Source organism: Crinia signifera, chromosome 2 (assembly GCF_055691185.1).
Source record: "Crinia signifera chromosome 2, ASM5569118v1, whole genome shotgun sequence".
Classification (NCBI taxonomy): Eukaryota; Metazoa; Chordata; class Amphibia; order Anura; family Myobatrachidae; genus Crinia; species Crinia signifera.
The window spans coordinates 20,852,504-20,873,331 of NC_139218.1; the positions used below are offsets into that span (position 1 = coordinate 20,852,504).

Here is a 20,828-nt window from a genome sequence, read left to right on the forward strand (position 1 = left end):
ACTGTTTTGCATAATTTATTAGTTTATAAATTAAATCAAGTGATATTGTGGAGGTAAACACTACTGTCGTCTATCTGTGTGTACTGAAAGCCAGTCCTTAGAACTAACCGGATATAAATAGGCTTTCTTAGATATTAATAAGCTACGAGCTTTTCAAAAGAATATTGCTGTGTATGTTCCACAAAGCTCTGTCCTTGGAATATTTGTTGGTACTCTTTACTTAGTTGGGTCGCGACACGACCGACGCGATGCCCGCGATTTCCCATTGAAACCCATGTTAAACATGGAAATCGTGTCGGTCGCGGCCGGCCATAAATGTACCCGCGATGCCCGCGACGCGATGCTCCCGATTTACCATAGGAATCAATGTTAAAAGGCGCGATGGACCTGATTTTACTGTTAAATGGCTCAATGGACCCGATTTGGCCATAGGAATCAATGTTAAATGGGCCACAGAGCCCATTAACCCTTAAATGTCCCCCCAAATTTTTAACGCCACCCCACGATCCACGCCAACCTGAAGCGTGGCGAGCGCAGCGAGCCCGCGAGGGGCGGCGGTACGCGTCCTCCGACCTTTTCATGCCCTACTATCCACTAGGGCGTGGAGTGAGAATAGAATAGTGTGGCGAGCGCAGCGAGCCACCGAGCCCGAAGCGTGGCGAGCGCAGCGAGCCCCGCGAGGGGACGCGGATACCTTCACAGTTATACGCGTCCCCTCGCGGGCTTCACAGGTGTCCGTGGCGACGCCGACACCTGTGAAGCCCGCGAGGGGACGCGTCTACCTGTGAAGGTATCCGCGTCCCCTCGCGGGGCTCGCTGCGCTCGCCACGCTTCGGGCTCGGTGGCTCGCTGCGCTCGCCACACTATTCTATTCTCACTCCACGCCCTAGTGGATAGTAGGGCATGAAAAGGTCGGAGGACGCGTACCGCCGCCCCTCGCGGGCTCGCTGCGCTCGCCACGATTCGGGTTGGCGTGGATCGTGGGGTGGCGTTAAAAATTGGGGGGGACATTTAAGGGTTAATTGTGCCTATTTGGGCTCTGTGGCCCATTTAACATTGATTCCTATGGCCAAATCGGGTCCATTGAGGCATTTAACAGTAAAATCGCGGTCAATCACCCTTTTTAACATTGTTCCCTATGGGAAAATCGCGGTCATCGCGGTCATCGCGGGCATCCCGATTTACCCGCGATGCCCGCGATGACCGCGATGACCGCGATTTTTACCCCCGACGCCCGCGATTTCAATCGCTGGCGCCCTTCTAGGTAAAGAGTACCTATTTGTTCAATGGAATTCAAACAAATTGATCTAAATTAACACAGCCGCTTGGAACATGAAACATCTGTGATACCGTTTTGTAATATTGAGTTACAAAACTAAAAAAAAAAATGAGTGAGGTTGGAAACAATAATAATCACTGACCAGTTCAGCGGGGAAACAAGGCCACATTGTGTTTCTTCAGTACACATATTTTCATTTAAGTTCCATTTAGCTGTTGCACTTCTGTGCAGATTGAGATACACTAGTGCTATAACCAATAGCTGTATTAATTCATGGCACCATTTTTCTGGTTAGGAAATAAATCCAGTATCCAGAGATGTGATAAATGCAGACATTTTTATGCCGCAGCTGTGCAAAAATATGTAAAACCCCACACCCGCCTGGATTTGTATTGAGACGCATTGCAAATCCAGGCAATTGTGCGAAAAGACGCATCATTAAAGTTCTAAGTATCCCCATTGTTGCATTGCATTTCTGTTTGTGCTGCTGGAGACCCAGCACATTCCTCTATATAACTTTCAGTCTGTGGCTTCCTGTTGCCTCTATCTCCCTCCTAACATCATGTCTCTGCCCCTGTCACATGCAGCCCATCTCTCACACATGACTCATCTGATAAAATCTGTGCTGCTGGGGACCCAGCTCATTCCTCTACATCAGTGGTTCCCAACCCTCGTCCTCAAGTTCCCACAACAGTTCATGTTTTTTCAGGTCACCTGTGGAGTTTGAAAATGTGACAGTTGGTGATAGACAGTGCAACGGCTGAGTGACTTGAAAAACCGGAATTGTAAGGGGTTCTGGAGGACAAGAGTTGGGACCACTGCTCAATATAATTCTCAGTCTGTGGGTTCCTGCTGCCTCTCTTCCCCTTCTCACATCACGTAACTGCCCGTGTCAAATGCAGCCCTGTCCTCACTCGCATGATTCAACCAGAGGACAAGTCACTAACTTCTAGAAGAGCAACAAACATCTGAAATGCTGTTCTACCCTCCAAAACTTGGCCCTGAAGACAAAAGGCCCCCATACATTAGTCCGACTTGTCCTAAGGACAAGTCGGACCTGATTTCCCCCTGCAGCTCCCCGGGATTTGGCACTTGATGTGCCAAGTTTTGCAAATGATACATCGCATGCGATGTAACATTTGCAACTCCCGGGGAGCTGCAATGTGGAGCGAGCAGGGGGGCCGGGGACATCGAGGTGGCGGGCGGGGGATGCTGCAAGGCGGCTGGGGGGACGGACGCACGCTGCTAGTAGTGCGGACGCTGCGGGGGACACAGGCGGCAGTAACATAGAGCCGGGCGGGGGGAGCCGGGAGCTGTCAGTACTTAAAAAAAAAAAAGCCCATACAATGAATGGGCAGCCTGTGATTGGCTGAGCGCTCTCTCAGCCAATTGCTGACAGGCTGAGAGAGCGCTCAGCCAATCACAGGCTGCCCATTCACTGTATGGGCTTTTTTTTTTTCAGTGCTGACAGCTCCCGGCTCCCCCTTTCCCCCCTCCCTCGCGGAACATGACAGCTCCCTGCTCCGGCTCCCCCTTTCCCCCCTCCCTCGCCGGCGTCTCCCGCCCCCCTCCCTCGCCGGCGTCCTCAGAGTCCCCACGGCTGCACATAAGATTTATCTTATGTGCAGCCGGTCCGACGTCCCGACTCTGACCCGATGCGCACGGGACCGCGCATTGGGTCGGACCGGGTGTCAAAACCTGCGATTTGGTCCGATTTCACTGCCCGATCCATCTGGATCGGGTGAAATCGGGGTGAAATCGCATAGTGTATGGCGGCCTTAAGGGCCCACTTTTGCCCTGTCACGCTGTTCCTGTAAATCACTGTTTTATAACCCAGGCTATTGCTGGTGCAACACTGGTCCAAGTTTGGATGTGAATGGGTTGAATTTTCCACCCACCTGGGTAGCCCGAGGTGTAAGGATGTAACCTGGGGTTACTATGGTTGATTAGCTCAGATAACGAATTTGCACCCTTGCGATTCAACCAGAACCCGCCCAGCAAAGGGCGGTATGGCCATCCCCCCGCCACAGCAGCGCGTGTTCGCACACAGGGCCTGTGAATGAATGTTTAACATAAACATCCTTTCCGCAGCCTGTGGGTGAACGCCCACATCACGCGATGGTCGCCGGCCATCGAATGATGTGGAACTTGCACGCATATCTAAGTGACTCTCAGGTAACTTAGATTTGCGTGCACTCTCGGGAGGAAGTGGGTGATGTCAGCCGTCCGTCCCCGGCACCAACGTCGCGGCCCGATTAGCATGCGCACACCCAGCGTTTACATGGGAACGCCTATGAAACTCTGGGTGCGACTATCCGCCGCCGTCCCACGCCCCTCCGGCCGCAGCCTTGGGTACCTGCACCCAGAAAACAGTCTGTTTGCAGTGGCCGCACGCACCCGGCGTATGCACATGTGCAGAAATGCGGCAGCTCATGCGCTTTTGCTAAACATCGGTCCCTGTGCGGATGAATGCTGGCTGCGAACAGACCAGAATAAGTTCCCTGGTCATCCGACTGGGGCCATGCTCAAGGCATGTAAAGAATCAGATTAACGGCGCTTGTAGATGATATCGGTCTGCGGTATGAACAGGGTTTCATGCTGGTGCGTCACAAACTGAAACTACAGTGTGGGGGTTATTCAGACTTGATCGATGGGCTGCTAAAGCACAGAGCCCAGTGATCAGGTATACACTGCCCAGCCAGAGTGTGCACGGCGAATCGCTTAGCAAAATTGGCTGGTTCGGCGATTAGCTGCAAATCCATATGTAAGGCGCCGCGTTCCCCATCACCCACTGGCGAGAGTAATCTGCAACAGGTGACGGTTTAGGATCATCACTGACTTGAACATGTTATCAGGGTTTACAGCGGCCCACAAGACCTTTCTCTTCACAACAAGCCAATAGCATACTACATGTACAGTTGATAACACATCTGCTGCATCGTGCCAGCTCACATTATCTGCTGCTTATCCAGCAGAGGAATAATTATTATTCATGGCTCCAAACTGCAGAATAATAAAAGGATTTTGCTGATGTGTAATTTCTATATGATATGTGTGATCGCACTGGGACGTTACTGTGATGTTCTGAGACGACTCCTTTACAGAGACAACTGGGGTCATGCTGGCTTCTGTTGCCTATTCTCTGCACTACCGCCTAATCTATGCACTGCCACCTAGTCTATGTACTACCACCTGGTTTCTGCACTGTCACCTAGTCTCTGCACTGCTGCCTGGTTTCTGCACTGACACCTAGGGCCTTATTTTGGTTCATTCTTTCTGACAAAATCCTTCTTAGATGGGCAAAACCATGTGCACTGCAGGTGGGGCAGATGTAACATGTGCAGAGAGAATTAGATTTGGGTGGGGTTTTACTTCAAAGTGAGATCTATATTGCAGTGTAAAAATAAAGCAGTCAGTATTTTCCCTGCACAGAAACAAAATTACTCACCCAAATCTAATTCTCTCTGCACATGTTACATCTGCCCCCCCCTGCAGTGCACATGGTTTTGTCCATCTAAGAAGGATTTTGTCAGAAAGAATGAACCAAAATAAGGCCCCTAGTCTCTACTGCCGCCTGGTTTCTGCACTGCCACCTAGTCTCTGCCCTGCTGCCTAGTATCTGCACTGCCGCCTGGTCTCTGCACTGCCGCCTGGTCTCTGCACTGCCGCCTAGTCTCTGTAATGCTGCCTAGTCTCTGTACTGCTGCAGTACTGCTGCCTAGTCTCTGTACTGCTGCAGTACTGCTGCCTAGTCTCTGTACTGCTGCCTAGTCTATGTGCTGCCGCCTGGTCTTTGTACTGCCGTCTGGTCTCTGTTATGCCGCCTGGTCTCTGCACTGCTGCAGTACTGCTGCCTAGTCTCTGTACTGCTGCAGTACTGCTGCCTAGTCTCTGTACTGCTGCAGTACTGCTGCCTAGTCTCTGTACTGCTGCAGTACTGCTGCCTAGTCTCTGTTATGCCGCCTATTCTCTGTTATGCCGCCTGGTCTCTGCACTGCCACTTGGTCTCTGCACTGCCGCCTGGTCTCTGCACTGCCGCCTGGTCTGTACTGCTGCCTAGTCTTTGTAATGCTGCCTAGTCTCTGCACTACTGCCTGATTTCTGTCCTGCTGCCTAGTCACTGTACTGCTGCTGTACTGCTGCCTAGGCTCTGTAGTGCCACCTGGTCTCTGTACTGCCGCCTGGTCTCTGTTATGCCGCATGGTCTCTGTTATGCCGCCTGGTCTCTGTTATGCCGCATGGTCTCTGTTATGCCGCTTGGTCTCTGTTATGCCGCCTGGTCTCTGTTATGCCGCCTGGTCTCTGTTCTGCTGCCTGGTCTCTGTTCTGCCGCCTGGTCTCTGTTATGCCGCCTGGTCTCTGTCATGCCGCCTGGTCTCTGTTATGCCGCCTGGTCTCTGTTATGCCGCCTGGTCTCTGTTATGCCGCCTGGTCTCTGTCATGCCGCCTGGTCTCTGTTATGCCGCCTGGTCTCTGTTATGCCGCCTGGTCTCTGCTCTGCTGCCTGGTCTCTGTTATGCCGCCTGGTCTCTGTTATGCCGCCTGGTCTCTGCTCTGCTGCCTGGTCTCTGTTATGCCGCCTGGTCTCTGTTATGCCGCCTGGTCTCTGCTCTGCTGCCTGGTCTCTGTTATGCCGCCTGGTCTCTTTTCTGCTGATGATGGCAACACTCAGGCAGAATAGACAGGTCTCAATGCATTCTGAATATTATTGCACATGGGAAAACAAATAATAAACATTCTTGGAATAAGGTGGATACATATTGCACAGATGGAATTTATAATACAGATGAACTTGACTATGTAGAGTGACAAATCCAGTCTAACAAGTTTTATGAAAGTTCCTTGTGCACCATGTACAGGATTTAACAAAACAATAAAGGGTTTCTCTGTACCCCTTTTTTTATCACATAAAAGAAAATATTATTAGGTAGTCTTCACTTTATCACTTGTGAAGCTTAGTACATCTGGCCTTCAAAGTTGCTAATGCTATAGGCTCTGCTGCAAAAAGAAAGAATCAAGGTAAAAGCACTGAATGATATTGTTAATGATGTCGTTCAGTGACATCACTGGAACTCGTACCAAACATGCAGTCACTGGCGTTAATGATATGGTGGGTACACACTGAACGATATCCACGATAATATATTATATAATACATAAACAGATGGAGCGGGTCCCAGCCTTGCATGGGATGGCGGAAGATTCGCCAGCCGCCATCCCCCGCCAGCCGCCGGAGGGGACGCGAGCGAGATGCGCGTGCGTCCCCTTACAACGGGGCTCCCCCCGGGTCCCCGCCGCCTTGCCGACGGTTGCCCCGGGTCTCCGCTGCCTTGCCGCACCCCCCCCCCCAACCCTGTCCGTCTCCCTGAATTGGAGACGGACAGGGTTCCTGTCCCCCCGCCGACAGGAAACTGGGACGCACGTGCGTGTGAGACGCACGCGCATCCCAGTCTCTATCGCCGGCGCTCGCCAGTGCAAGGGATCTGGCGAGCGCCGGCCAAAGATGGGCCCCGCTCCATCTGTAGCTATCGTGCATATTCTCTACCTCTGTCACATAGGGGTTTATTCTAGTTCATTCTTTCTGACAAAATCCTTCTTTGATGGACAAAACCATGTGCACTGCAGGGGGGCAGATGTAACATGTGCAGATAGAATTAGATTTGGGTTAGTTATTTTGTTTCTGTGCAGGGAAAATACTGACTGCTTTATTTTACACTGCAATATAGATCTCACTTTGAAGAAAAACCCCACCCAAATCTAATTCTCTCTGCACAAGTTACATCTGCCCCACCTGCAGTGCACATGGTTTTTCCCATCTAAGAAGGATTTTGTCAGAAAGAATGAACTAGAATAACCCCCAATGTGTGTACTCTAAGTAGAAGATATGCTAAGCCTCGCAGAGTGATAAAGTAGAGAAAGATAAACTACCAGCCAATCAGCGCGTAATTGCCAATTTTCAAATACAGCCTGTACCAAGATAGTATGGGGCTCATTAGCTTTAGTACTTGATCTCCGTCCACTTTATCACTCTTCAAGGCATAGTATATACCCCCCTTAGAAGTTTACGAAGGTCAAAATATTGTCAGCTCCCCAAGGTCCTTCCCAGACCTCATACTCTCCGTGTCCTCATCAGTGCAGTCACAGAAAGAAATTCACAGCCAGAGCGATTATGAAACTACTATGCATGCGCGTGGATTTGCGTAGACTCCCTTCTACTAAAGGCCGTGTTGGCTTTCCATCACTGGCCATACTCAGGGTGATTGACAGGCGGCAATCGTTTAGGGGTGGCACCGGGCCATTTGAAGGGAGTGTCAAGGAAAAATGCAGGCGGACCTAGTCATTTCTAGGGAGGATCTCTGATATCAGCTCTAGCCACAATCAGCCAGGCAGTTTCATCACAGATACTGAGAAAGTCGATGTTTTTATATATTGATGGTCATCCATCTACTTTGATTGATTGGCCTGTAGGCCAATCAAAATGCGGGGGCGGGGCTTTGTGGGTGCCGTGGGCAGAGCTATGCTCCGTGTCCCGGCACTTTAGGGAAAAAGCAAAAACCAAACTATTAGTTTAAGCTTGACATCGATGGTGGGAAACCATCTGGTTCTCCCCCTTGATGGCAAAACTATTTGACATCGGCCATAAACCATCAATGCTTTCTCGATGGTAGATGGCCATCCCTATTGGGGGGCAGACAATAGCTTTTTACGTGCTAATTATTATGCATCCTTCATGGAACAATAGCTCTAAACTCAAACCTTTGGATCACCTCCGCCAGAGTTTGTCCCTGAGCTAAGCATACAAACTGATACTTGATGTTCTAAAGGCAAAGCTACATTTACTTAAGTAGAAGCCTCCAGGGCAAAAAACCCTGGCACCCAATGACCCACCTCGCCCAATTCCTGCCCACTCATTACACAGAACATTTTGCAGTGCCATCACCCAGCAGAGGATAGAATATAATTCTGCACATAGTATCTCCACCCGTCCCCACATAAGACTTGTTAATTAGACATTTATCACCCTATATACATTCCTGCCAACTGGGAAACTGGCATAAACCGCATCTGCCACCCAAATCGTGCCTATTTCAGGAGAGAACATACGCATCCCAGCCACTATAAATCAGGAATTTTAGGAATTGTCATTGGTTCCAGCTGGGCCCAGCGAGCACCTGTAACCGCCGGTGGCAGATTTATGGTATATCCAGATCAGCAGGTTACCTGCAGCATGTTATGCTAATGTGCTTGTGGAAAAACTTGATTATTTTTCGATTGTGGAAGCTGAGAAAATCAGTGATTGCTTGCTCCTATTGGACAGAACGTTCTCACAGGTGCCAACGTCCTGAACTCCTAGCACCAGCCCCAGCTATCAAAGATTTTCCAACATTCTAGAACGCATGATACAAGTAAGCTCCTCCCAAAAGTGCAAAAACCACACCCAAATCAGCCATTTCAGCAGCACCTCGGTGAGCGGTGCTGCTGCGGATATCAGTACCAGTGATGTGCATAGTTCAGTATGGGAGCCCCGAATGTGTAGGTCGCCCCTGTTTTTTTCTATCCCGTACCCCTTTTCATGTATGAGTACCCACGGGGTAGACGATTGCTGATGTCAGAGGGCAGTCCAGGGAGCTCCCAGTAGATCGCTGGTAGAAGATGCTGATGACGCTGCCGACGGAATGGGAAGTGACGCAATGTGGTTTGTCTCCATGGGAATGGGGGACTTCTTTTCCACCGTTACCAATATTATTTTTAAATACCCCCAACCAGCCTGCAGAGTACCCCCAGGGGTACTAGTACCCCAGGTTGGGAAACACTCACCTACTATTTTGTTATCATATGCTGGGTACACACTGACTGATATATCGCTGGTCCATCGGCCAGTATGTACCAGAGATATGTCTGTGAATTGCGCCATTCACAGGTCATATCGCGTCGGCTGTGTAGTACAGCTAATGGCTGATATAAAGGTGCATCATGCTGTGTGTACCGGTGATCTGCCGGCTGCCCGTATACTCGCTGCACAAGCCCCCAGTTATTGATAGCGCAACTGGGAAGGTTCATGTAAACGCCCTTGGGGTTGTAAACTAGTCTGGCCCACAGACCAGGGACGGAATGCTCTAACGGAAATTTGCAGTAACGATAACAGGGTTTTTACCGCATTTTGATATGCAAGAAAACCCGCACGCCAGGTTTTCGCTGCGGGGAGTATCGCCAGTAAAAGTATATGGGATTCTTAACGCGACCCAGCGCCGCCCTGCACCGATCCCCGCCGACCCCTCCTCCACAGTGCTCTGCTGCCCGGACCAGTGACCTCCTCCTCCCTGCACTGTACATCCTCTTCCAGGTGCAGGGAGGAGGAGGCGGAGCTCACCCGCAGCAGCCAGGAAAGGGAGCGAGGGTGAGCCACTGGGGACCCGCTCACCCTCTGCTGGCTGCTTCGCAAAGGGCAGCTCTCATTGCAAGAGCTGCCCGTTGCTATACTAATCACATATGTTAGAGAATATGCGATTAGTATCATTGCGGTAGGCGACAGACGGGGGCGGTAAGTGGCGGCGGAGGTTAGAACATCCTGCTCCAGAACTTTTAAATTCAGTAAATAAACTTTATTGCAACCAAAGTAGGGCACACTGATAACAGAGAGAGTAAGATATACCACATGTACACTGTATATTCAGTTATATATGTGGAAACGTGTCATTTATATGACAAGCTTGTGCAGCTGCTTCTGTGTCAGGAGTGAGGGGAAAGCAGAACTGAAACGCTTGCATAAAAAGCCCATCTCAGGCCTACCCTGCGGCCTAGTCCTGCAACCACAAGTGCTAAAGCCAGAGAGGCAGATTTTTAAACGCTTGACATATAAAGGCTTTTAATCTGACAGAAATACATTTTTGGCTTTAACAATTTAATTAGCCCTTTTTCGGGTGGAGTGGCATAAAAATTAAACATATTAATTGGAGCCTCAAAGAAAGATGGAGAACTGGAGGATTTCAGTGGGTGAATTAAAACAAAAAAAAAGTAAAAACAATCTAATTTGCGTAGTATGCGGTTCACATCTCCGGTGCTCCTTATGAAAATAATAGAGAATATGCTTTTATTGGCCGGTCTGGGTTATAAAAGTCTGGTACTTCAAAGAAATCGTCTCTACCTGGTTCCAAGGAATACAGTCTGCCGATTATATTTACACGGGGAATGGAAAGAGCAACAGGAAATAGCACTTTGTCAGTGGAAGCAATTTTCTTCCATCTGTCAGCACCTCCAGCTCAACTTAAGACACATTACACTGCTCAGTCCGGGAAAACCGTGGCTCTCAGACTCCGGCTGACTTCGAACTACAAGTTCCAGCGAGCCAAGACGGTCTGCAACTTGCAGCAGTAAGAGAGGCCAGGTATGGACGGACATACATACAGATTTGTAGTGTTCTCAGGTAATCTTATCACAATGGATGAGAGAATGGTGTATATACATTCCCACAATGCAGCGGGGTTTCCGAGACTGCAGGCAGGCTAATCCCTTTATAACTGTCTGATGTTTTGTTGTGTAATATAAAGACCTGGTTTGTACTTAGAAATTACCCCTGAATGTGATACGCCTGACCCTAGCCAAGGAGGAGGCACGCCACAATCCCGAGTAAGTGGGACGTTCATGTTTTGGGATATTCCATCGGTCCTGCCAAACAGAATCAAGGAATACGGGACCCAGGGCCCTTATTCATTTGTGTCCTTTACATAAAAAGGTTATTTTCAGCTACACAAATCATCCCCTTTCTCTCTCCACCTAACTCTTCTATATGTCTAACTCTCACTCCTTGCAACCTTACCTTAACCGTATCCCCCTCTACAGCATAACCCTCAGTCCCACCTACTGCCTAAACCTAACCCCCCTAACGTCCCCCTTTCCCCCGGCCCAACCCTAACTCGCCCTGGCATACCTACAATCGTCATCCTGGCATTTGGGATTTCGGCACCAGCATCCTCATTGATGTCGGGATGCCGGCGCCTGGCAGTAGGTGGGATGCTGGATTTGGTATATATAATGACAAAAATAATGTGCAACATCAAAAATACAAATACATTAATATAGAATCCCGATATGCCCGTGACACTGTCAGTACAGGTTGCGCCATCTCCGTGCCGCCATTAAGCCACCTGCCTGTCACCTCCTAGAAACGCTCAAGACATTGGGCCTTATTCTGATCGGTGCGGCCGGATCCGAATATGCGGAAAGGACCGTGCGTGCGAAACACCGCCTTCCATACGGATCGCCAACTCCGTCCGTACGCGTTAAGAAGCTGGCCGAACGGACCGCACGTGTATTTTTCATGGAATACGCCTCCTCCATCTCAGGGAACCTCCCCCATCATTCGATGGTCGCAGACCATCGAATGCAGGACCGAGTGGTCCACCAGCTCCCGCAACCTCAGACCACATGGACATTTTTCCGTGCAAAAGCAGGGATCTGGGCGGGCAGCTGACATCCGGCGATGTCATATGTCCGCCCCCTACACGTGCGTCACGACTGCATTACCATACGTACGCCCAGCATTTGCATGGGAACGCCCATGAAACGCGGGGCGTATGCATATGGTAATGAGCCCAAATAGCCCTTCACGCCCCTCTCCACCCCCTGTTCGGAGTGTTCACATTTCATGCGGGATTTGGCCGTACGCCCCGCTCGCACATGCGCAAAGACGCCTCTGCACATGCGCAGACACAAAACATCGGCGGCACGAACGCACGCGGATATTACCGCACCAACCAGAATAAGGGCCATCGTTATCAAATTTCTGAGACCCCGTGTCTCTGTGTGCCTCAACAGCAACTATGACTCGGTGCACACGCTATGAGGATGCACACGGAGTGCAACATCGATGCACGAGTACAAGAAATATAATCACTCCACGGTGTCCAACATCGGCAGTGAATGCGACCAATGGCGGCTCCAGAGGAGGGGCTGCAGCACAGTTCAAAATTCAAATAGGGGAGGCAAAGCAAATGCCACCAACTGCCATTCTCCTGGCAGTGGGTGTGGCTCCCCTATTTGAATTTTAGACTGTGCTGCAGCCCCCAGCCAGAATCAAGTGCTGCCATCACTGGGCTAAGCAACACAGCTCACAATCTAGAAGGTAGATGGAGAGGGCTGGAGGGACAGAGCTTCAGAGGATCAATGGTTTATGGTGCTTGAGTACAGCTGGACTGGTTGGTGAGAAGACAGAAGGAGACAACCTTGAGACGTCTCCTGGGTCCTAGAGAGACTTCAGAGAAAGTAACTTCTGATGTTTTCGGCAAACAGAGTTTATGGAACTGCTACGTGTACGGTCACCTGAACACTTAAGACAAATGAAGCCTCATAAAAAAAAAATAACTCAATCTTTGAACCTTTGGCCACAGTAAAAGTGAAACACTGTAGTACTGGGCTGTGGCAACAAAGAGTAGATACATCATAATATAAAACGCAAACATTCAAATTAATACAAACATAACAATGACGCAATACACACAACATTATAAAGGGAGATTATGTTGATAGATTCATGTCACTCTGTACTTCAGAATATAGTTCTTTATTTAATGAGGTTAATAGACGTATTTATTTAATGAGCTGTAGTAAAGAAGCACTTCCAGTACATTGAGTCTATAATATCATGCATTCCGGAGTCATATAACGAGGCGTGAGGGAGCCTGAGGTCATAGGTCGCCAACGGAGGCAGCAGCCTTTGGTGCAAGGAAGCTTGGGGCACGGTCATTAGGTTATCTGATTCTGGGGCCTATTTATCATGATTTGTGGGATGGAGGACTTCCAGCAGATACTTACCCACCCTCCCAGAATGGCCGGGAGGGTCCCACATATCAGGTCCCCCTCCCGTCTCCTGGAAGGGTGGGCAATACTCCCCTCCCTCTGCAGGTCAACTGCTGGCATTTGTGGCCCTTTGGGGAGGGGCTAAAATTATGTAAATCACATCAGTTAGTACCACCCCCTCCCCGAAGAGCCTCAAATCGCAGCATTTACCGGAATGGAGGCAGGGCTTAATGGGGGCCATTATTAAGCACTGCCCCCTAGAAAAAGCTGCAGAGAGGAGACAATTAAAGTAGGCAAGTATGCTCCAACATCTGATGTGTCCAACCACAAATGTAGCCTGCATAGGTTTTTATGGGTACTTCTGTGATTTTCTGGAACTTGGCCCTGATGCAAGGGCATAACTACCATAGGTGCAGGGGGTGCCGCTGCTATGGGGCCCAGAGCTAAAAGGGGGCCTTCTTTGCCTGTCAAAGTATCATGTGCTGTACACATTTTTCAGCATTAGGTGATAAATAGGGGCCCTTACAAACTTTTGCTATGGGGTCCACATGTATCTATTTACGCCACTGCCCTGATGGGTAATGCCATCTCATGTGGCATTGCCCGTTATATAGTAACTAATGTAGTTAAAAGGCTTAAGGCTCCCATACACTAAAGTGATGTACATGCAATTCAGGCAATTTGCATGCGATTTTAAGCAATAAATCACATGTACAGTGCCCAGTTTGCATATACATGACAAGAGGGGCACTGCAATGCTTGTTCCCGTGCGAATTGCATCGCCCCTCCTCGGTCGCACCTCCCGCCAGAGAAATCTGTCGGGTCACCAGGTCATCGCCGCACCACTGATGTCCGCTCGATGCATCGGCACTGCGAGTCCTCTCTGTTCCCTCCCTGCCTGCTGCTCCCTCCTCCTCCCTCCCAGCATGGCGGGGGCAGCAGCAGCTGGGGGACCCCAGTCCCCGTCCCTCGCCCTGTATTTCTGTAACCATGGCCGGCTCAATGAGCCGAGGCTGGTTATAGCCAGACGGGGGACCCCATGGCACTTTTAAAAAAAAATAATATTTATTTATTTTTCTATTTTATTACACAGAGAAGCATCTCACAGATCTGACTGATTTGTGCAGGCTTTAGCCAAATATCACTGGAAAATGAGGAGTATTTTCCAGTCGTATTTTTTGATGAATTACCGGCCGAATCCAGCAGTGGGAGGGGAGATTTACTAAGAAGGCTGATCACATGTGCGGACGTGTACAACTGGGATCGGACGAAAATACGAATGGAGAATACAGCACATTTACTAAGCTGCCACATTCTCTATGGTTCGTATTTATGGTGCTGCGATGGCTCTGACGTCAGAGGCCCTCTCTACCAACACCTGGGCAGTGCCTATGTCTTTGCTGGCTTTGTGCGATAAACGGTCGGACTGTGGCACCATAGGTAGGGTAGCTACTAGCCTCTTCTACATAGCTTTCAATGACACTACTTAGCCGCAAGACACTGCCGGCCCCGGGTGGGACACAGGAACGTTCCACAAATCCGTGATGTTCCCGTGAAAAGCGGGACAGTTGGGAGGTATGATATATCTTATGTGACATAAGCCCTCAAGTACAAAGTCTGACATGGAGGACTCCTGGGAAGCTGCCAGGTAGTTCAAGAGAAATCTGATGCAATTTCAAGCCTCAGATAAATTGCCCTAGTGTATGGGGGCCTTTAGTCCCTATCTGCTCCTACCTCCAATCTCCGTCTTCACAGCTACCTCTCTCCATATACAGGAAGTTTGAACAGATCATTTTGCTTTCATTTTCTGTTACCGAGTAATATGGTCGCTAGATTGGCCTCTAGTGGTCACTGGCGGTACTTCCCCTCAGTGGAGAGGAGTACTTAGCCACACGTGCAGTTTGCAATGGGCAACCGAAACAGGAAGCAGCGTGACAGCATTACTCTATCCCACCGCCTTCCTCTTTATGTTAGAATGGGGTCTTATTGTAGCCCTTAGCTGGCAAGAGGAACACACTTGACAATATTAATTTTATAATTGTTAATTTATTCAAAATATATATTTTTTCTTATATAGCGCAAACAACAAACTGGGTATTTACAGACAGTTGAAAAAGGTAGGAGGGCCCTGCTCACAAGCTTACAATCTTAGAATTGTATATTGTGATAAAAAAAAAGGGCCCACTGTCCTTAAAGGACTTTCAGTGGATTCCAACAAGAAGACATCGGAGCCAATAAGAATTCATTGACTGCATTGTTTTGTTTTGACCTTTTGTATCCCAGGAAAATGAGACAATAAACAACACAAAAGGATCAATGAGCTATATTGATCAGGCATTCTGGTGTACAAAATGGCATTACAGCCTATGATTGGAGGACATACTGGGACTTGTGGTAGAACAAGAGCAAAATTGATGCATGCTGCTTGCTGGAGATCTACGCAACTAGGGTTGTCCTCAGATTACTCCAGACGTATTAACAGAATTTTTTTAAATTATTATTATTAAATGTTTATACAACAATTATGCAACATATGTAAATGACACAAGATCAAGCTTAATGACGGATGTCATTGTCACCATTTCTCAATACGCAGAAAAATATTTACATCTTGTTAGCTTAGGGTTCTAGACTAGACATATGCAGATTGCTCCTGACATACTGAGCCCAGGGTGAGGTCAATCATCATGCAGATGGGATTACAGCTACATAATTATATATAGGCCTAACATTATTACGTCATCATGATGACCGGCTGTCATCCACACTGTCAGCCGTAAAAAATAAGTGGCCGATTTATCACCATCAGCATATGTGATAATATCGGCCCAACTCACAATGCGATCATTTACGATATATAGCACGGATGTATCAATTATCACATTCAGGGAGAGAGCGGCTGTGAATCTCTGTCCCCGCATTAGGGCTCTGCATTACTATCGGCGCCGCTACTTACAGTTTCTTGCCTTGCGCGGCTTTTACATGTTAGAAAAAGATTGTATCAAATAATGTTGTTAAGCTGTCATAGCCATAGCAACAATAAACAATTAGCACTCCAAACTCTAGGCAACAATCAGGAGTAGATGTACTCAGCGATTTATTAACACTATTTTTACCAAAATAATTTGAAACACCTGAATGTATTAAAGGGCTTTTGGAGCAGTAAGACTGCTCCAAATCCTTTCATTCACAGTTTTTTTAGTAACCAGATCGCATTTCCCATACTTATCATGGGAAATGTTATCTGGACAAATTTGCTAAAAAACTGCACTGCAGTGAGCCCTGTGATAATAATGCTATCTTAAGATAGTGTTCACAGCAGGGCTCACTGATATATATATAATTGGGGGGGGGGGGGGTTCTGGCACTACTAGCAATTATGCTGTACGGTACTAGCCCGGGTGCCTGTCCTGGCTCCTCTGGTATAGATATTGATAAAAGGGACGTCACTCCAGGACTTTGCAAATAACTTTTTTTACTGTCTGCCCAGTCGACCTTTGACGGTCAACCTTCCCATTGTCACCTAATGCTTCCATCTTAGCCATGTCGACCTATTTCAGGTGTTGACCTAAGCCCTGTTGACCCTCAGTGGTCTATCCAATGCATGTCGACCTAAATTGGATCAAGCCAATGACCCATAACCCTGTAGAACAACTTCCTACAGATCTTCAGGAGAACGTGTCAGAGAAATGCATCCAATGTGACATACAGTATCCTATACAAACAATCAGAAGACACCAAAGTCCACACAGCTAAACCATTAGATGGTTGGGGATGCTGCCTCTGGCCCACAGGCTTCCTGTCTCACCACCCCGGCTACAGTGACAAATGTGTAGCGTGGAAGAGACTGACCTCTAAATGATGGCGGTCCGACACGGGTGATCCTGACTGTCAGTATCTGTGAGTCGGGATCCCCCTGTCGGAGCACCGGCAGTTGGGATTCCAATGTCAAGATACTGACCGTCAGGATCTCCTCTGTCGGGTAGTCATCCGGCACCCTAATGACATATAGGGACTGATTCTGGTTCACTTACAAAAGCAAATTCTCTCTCTAATGGAAAAAAAAACATGCTGCACTGCAGATGGGGCAGATGTAACACGTGTAGAGAGAGTTAGATTTGGGTGGGGTTTTACTGCAAACTGATATCTATATTGCAGTGTACAAATAAAGCAGCCAGTATTTACCCTGCACAGAATAACTCACCCAAATCTAACTCTCTCTGCACATGTTACATCTGCCCCCCTGCAGTGCACATGGTTGTGTCCATTAGAGAGAGCGTTTGCTTTTGCAAGTGAACCAGAATCAGGCCCATAGCATAGACTTCAGTGAATGTACACAAATCTTGGCTCTACATGTGCACGACATGGACAAATTCCAAACACTTCTTATCTCCATACACAACTGTTTTGCACAACTGTGTCAACTTTAGGATCAGCCGTATAAGCTGGGATTTATCTGAGATTTGTGTAGCACAAGAGATATAACGGAAGTGTTAATAGTTCCTGTCTAATAAAGCAAAAATACCTAATGCCATATACAGTACATTGGGCCTTATTCTGGTTCACTCTGAGAGGCAAATTCCTTCTCATATGGACAAAACCATGTGCACTGCAGGTGGGGCAGATGTAACATGTGCAGAGAGAGTTAGATTTGGGTGAGTTATTTTGTTTCTGTGCAGGGTAAATACTGGCTGCTTTATTTCTACACTGCAATATAGATCTCACTTTGAAGAAAAACCCCACCCAAATCTAACTCTGCACAAGTAACATCTGCCCCACCTGCAGTGCACATGGTTTTGTCCATTTGAGAAGGAATTTGCCTCTGAGAGTGAACCAGAATAAGGGCCATTGTTATTACTGTATGTAATAAACAAGACTACACTGTCTGCATGACTGTATCCAATGAGTCACCTACAATTTATGACCTACATAATAACAGGGAAAACAAATTATATTTAGACATTTCAATCATAATAGATAAGGGTAATACAGATAAACATAATAAAGTACTAAGGGAGACATTTACTAAGATGGGAGTTCAATGTCAGATGGGATGTTGGTCAACCAATCAGATACTACTATATACTATCTTCATCTAGAAGGTGCTAAATAAATAAGTAGATTTTGATTGGTTTCCCATAGCAACATCCCATGGGAAACTCTCATCTTAGTAAATTCCCCCCTAAGTATCTGACAGCAATCAGTTCCCCAGCCCTAGAGAAAAGAAGAAGACAAAGTCTAACCTGGGGATGAGCTTAGGTTACCTGATTAGGATGTGTACCCAGTAGGGTGGCCAATCCCGGGATCGGGATCGGCGGGATCCCGGGATTTGGCCCCCAAAACGCCGGGATTTCAATCCCGGGATTGGAATTTCCAATCCCGGGATTTCGGGATTAAACTGCGCATGCGCAGTTTAATGCCGGGCAGCGTCTGAGCACTCAGACGCTGCCCGGCTTCTCCCATACCCCGCAGTGCGCAGCGTGACGAGGTCACGCTGCGAGGTCACGCTGCGCAGGGCACAGCCGCACATCCACGGCTGCCCGCCCAGCGCTCCCGGCCAAATGCCCGCCCACCCGCCCAGCGCTGACGGACGGCCGGCCAAATGCACTCACGGCCGGCAAAGCGCTCACCGGCGCCCAGCGCTCCCTGCCACCCACCCACCCACCCAGCGCTCGGGCGCCCCAAGGTGATTGCAGGTATTTACCGGATTCCCAGCAGTCAGGGGGACTCTAGTACTGTATCTCTCTCCTCCTCTGTGTGCTCCCCATGTGCCCCCACAATTAGGGAAGCCAATCCCGGGATCCCGGGAATCCCGGGATTGAGCATTTTTCAATCCCGAATCCCGGGATTGAAAAAATGCCCCGGGATTGGCATCCCTAGTACCCAGGATCACCCTGTTGTCCAACGACCCCCGCTTCATATTTATTACCCCATTCCCACAAGTCTGTTAATGGGCATTATTACTACCATCGCATGACAGTGTTATGTTGGCCAAAGAGGAACATTCTGCGTCTTACATTGCTTCACAATTATTACAACATGGATTTATTGCATGTAAGGAGGTGTCAGGATGTGGTGGGATTGAGAAAATAACTGAAAGAAACCTTAACAGTCATCTAGAACAATAATACGGTAGCTCACAGCACAAAGCAGCTGAAAAGAAGTCTGGCATTGTGAAATGTGAAGTTCTAGGTGCTGTATATATATATATATATATATATATATATTTATTTATTTATTTATTTATTTATTAGCAGTTTCTTATATAGCGCACACATATTCCGCAGCACTTTACAGAGAATATTTGCACATTCCCATCAGTGGAGCTTACAATCTATATTCCCTACCACATGTACACGCACACACAGACATTCTAGGGTTAATTTTTTGTTGGGAGCCAAATAGCCTACAAGTATATTTTTGGGATTGTGGGAGGAAACCGGAGTACCCGGAGGAAACCCACGCAAGCACGGGGAGAATATACAAACTCCGCACAGTTAGGGCCAAGGTGGGAATTGAACCCATGACCTCAGCGCTGTGAGGCAGTAATGCTAACCATTACACCGACCAGAGACTCACGGGCACTAGACATATATAACCCCGTACACACGTACGGAGCGACCATATTCCCGTGTGTACGGGGTGACCCCGGGATAATGCTTCTGCAGGCAGTTTCTCATTTTTATCAGCAACTATCCCGGGACACTGAGCAATATCATTATATATATAATAATAATAAGAATAATATATACATATGTAACATACTGTATATAGTGTTCTGCATGCACATACAGTGCCTATACATACTGTACCGCTATATAATCTCTGTCTATGCAGTTTGTACACATGTGCAGCTGAGTTTGCCTCTGTCAGCTGTGATCTTACGATGCAGCAACCTGCACCTTTGTATCCTGACTTATTTGTACCTGCAGGACTAAGGTCCCCAGTGGTGTCACCTTTGTGTCTGTACTGTAAACATACTTCAGTTTTTTAACCCCTTTTACATTTCACGCCACAAAAGAAATGTTTTCCAACTTGCTTAGAAACTGCAAGAAATGCAAATACAAGACGAACAGGTGAAGCGATGATCATGTTACAGTTACAGTACATGTTGCCCCTACAAAGGCTGTTACCGAAATCATTGTTTACACTTTTGTTAGAAATGTTTTGTGTCACTTGTGAGATTGTTAAGTGGTGTTATGTATACATACAGTACTGTAGCCTCTGATCACCTAAAAGTCACAACAAGCCAATACAGTATATAAATGGAAGCACTTAGTAAACTTTTATAAAGTAATGCCAAGTCTTACCTGACAGAGCTCCCGCTGTACACAGCCCTGAGCAGCTCTTAAGCCATGACTTGCACCACACACACACAGCAGAGAGGTGACTCTGGGTCTGCAGCACCTCACTCCTCACTCAGCCAGGAACAAGTCAGCTCAAGCCTGAGGAGTAGAAGTCCTGTACCTGGCTGTCTGAGCAGCAGCAATACAGTAGAGCAGAGGAATCTGAGAAGTCTCCCAGTGATGTCAGCAGCAAGGCTCCAGAAAATCCCCAGCACTGCACTTGTTATATTATGGAATTGCACCACTGTAATCAACACCCAGCTGAACCACACACAGGCAGGCAGACAGACAGACAGACAGACAGACAGACAGACGGGAGCACACACCTGCCTGGAAGGAAATAGGCATGTGGGTGATCTTGGACTGTGTTGCAGCAATTTGTAACTCTCAGGATACTGCACCGAGTC

The 20,828-nt window shown here is 48.1% G+C and overlaps 1 protein-coding gene across 1 annotated transcript in view; it reads right to left on the reverse strand.

Annotated features, from left to right (window-relative positions):
* Positions 1-20,582, reverse strand: part of KCNJ15 (potassium inwardly rectifying channel subfamily J member 15) — a 55,004-nt gene extending 34,422 nt beyond the window's left edge. Inside the window, exon 1 of the mRNA XM_083171700.1 lies at positions 20,386-20,582. The gene's annotated coding sequence lies outside the window, so the exon portion shown is untranslated. The remainder of the gene's footprint in view (positions 1-20,385) is intronic.
* Positions 20,583-20,828: the final 246 nt, after the last annotated feature.